The sequence below is a fragment of the Apium graveolens genome, chromosome 9, assembly GCF_009905375.1.
Source record: "Apium graveolens cultivar Ventura chromosome 9, ASM990537v1, whole genome shotgun sequence".
Classification (NCBI taxonomy): Eukaryota; Viridiplantae; Streptophyta; class Magnoliopsida; order Apiales; family Apiaceae; genus Apium; species Apium graveolens.
This window is the reverse complement of record NC_133655.1, coordinates 221,231,831-221,233,999: the sequence shown is the minus strand read 5'-3', so window position 1 is coordinate 221,233,999 and position 2,169 is coordinate 221,231,831. Positions and strand designations below refer to the sequence as shown.

Sequence of the window (2,169 nt, the reverse complement as noted above, 5' to 3'; positions counted from 1 at the left end):
TTGTTACACACGTATTAACCTTCAAATCTAATATCATAAACTAGAATGGAGGTAGTGGTGTGTATTCAGTTAACCAAAATCGAAACCGAGTTTTTTTTCGGTTAACCGAAACCGAAATTGTAAAAAACTCCTACTGAAAACCGAACCAAATTATATTCGATTTTAACCGAAACCGAACTAAATAATTCGGTTATAACCGGAAACTGGATTTTAAAACCGAACTTAATAAAAAATTCTAGAAAATCAGAAATTGCACAAAAGAAAAATAAATAAAGTTTACAGTAACTCGGTCAGCAAATTCAAACATCAAGAACTAACATATTTAAATTTACATGCCAACATTCAAGTTCACAGGCCAACACTTGGCTAATATAATTGACAGAATGAGTCTAAAATAGGAAATGCTTTGCTGCATTACTCTATAACTCTCTTTTCATGCTGCTGAGTGCTGACTGTTGTTGCTACATGTTGCCTAGTGCCTACTGCTCCGACGCTCCATTTAAATTAATGGAAATTTACATAAGTAACATGTTGAAAAGTTTGATACGTTCAGCATTAAAATAAATGACTACAGTAAAATCTTGATACCGAATACCATTACTTCCTTAAGCTAACTCACTTAAGCTCATTGCCACCATTAAGCATGAATCGCAACGAGATATGATTACTTACTTACAAATCGAAGAACTATAAACACCATTAATTTCAATTATTTTTCTCTTAATGGAAAATGTATATATCAACGTATCAAAAATCGAGATAATTTCAACAATAAAAGACTAATACCCAAAAATCTTATTAGCACATAACATTATCATACATTTGCAACACAATTCTTTAATATAACATTTTCTCATGCACATTTGGTCAAACACATTGCAAGCAACACGATGAGTAAAAACTACTGGGAGGAAGTGAGTAAACAAACAAGACTAAACTTACTGACAATCTTTCAGAAATCGAAATTGAGCATAAATGAAAATTATATCAATAAATATGTTCAATACATATATAATATATTAATACATATATACTTCAAATACATACTCAAAACACTCAAATTTACAATTCACAAATTCATACATATATCACCAATTCAAAATCGAATTGACACAAAATTACTATCATCGTTCTCAATCAAAAACATCACAAAAGATTATCAATTTATAATATCCCAAAATTGAATCGAATTAATTACCTCGAAAAATCAAATGAATCGATGTACTTGCATTTGCAGATTTGATTAATGAAGATTGTTCGTTTCGATGAATTGAATCGATGAACTAGAGTGATGAATCGTATGCTAAATTGCTGAGTTGCTGAGAGGCTGAGACAGAGAGGGAAAGATGGAAGTTGGGAGATGTATGTAATAAACTAATAATGATATGTATATTTGTATATTAAATTATGATATTTTGTACACTATATAGAACTTCGGTTATTTATTCGGTTTTTTGGTTAACCACGGTTAAAAAATGAATTACCGAAAAACCGAATTTCAGGAATTCTACTACCGAAAATCGAACCGAATTTTACAATTTGGTTAACAGAACCGAAATTTTGGTTATTCGGTTTTGTTTTCGGTTAACCGAACCGAATGCACCCCTTAAATGGAGGATAAATCTAATGATCATGAAATAGTAACCTGAAAACAATAAGTAGCAAAAGTAAATAAACCTACGTTTAAGTAAAGTACTAATTACGTAGCATTTTGAAAAAAAACAGGGCTATGCAAGAAATCATGAACCAAAAATAAGTTAGTATCCGGGCCGTGGTAATCATAAAATCATTTAATCACATGCTTTTAATTTGAACAAATACCATTTATAAGAATTATAGAGACCAGTGGTATCATATATATATATAAATATTAAAAGTTTGGTTGTTGGTCCTTGGTCACTTAATTTAATGATGATAACCATTAGATATTATTTTAAAAATTATTATTCAAGTTATATAAGATCGAATCATACAAGAAACATATTATTAGAATTGTAATTTATAATATATAATGATAAAAATGACCATGCATCGCACAGGTGATATACTAGTGTGTATATATATATATGTGTGTTAAGAATAAAAAATAATGATATTAACTGTTTAAAACATGGCAACAAGACATCTAGTAAACTCCACCAATCAGATGAAGTCTTAACAGGCTAAACA

The 2,169-nt window shown here is 29.6% G+C and overlaps 1 long non-coding RNA gene across 1 annotated transcript; it reads right to left on the bottom strand.

Annotated features, from left to right (window-relative positions):
* Nucleotides 1-317: 317 nt before the first annotated feature.
* On the bottom strand, nucleotides 318-1,433 carry LOC141684383 (uncharacterized). Its single transcript, XR_012560633.1, has 2 exons — nucleotides 1,199-1,433; nucleotides 318-482 (listed from the first exon to the last, which is right to left on the bottom strand). It is a non-coding gene; the product is annotated as an uncharacterized LOC141684383 (long non-coding RNA).
* Between the last annotated feature and the right edge of the window lie 736 nt (nucleotides 1,434-2,169).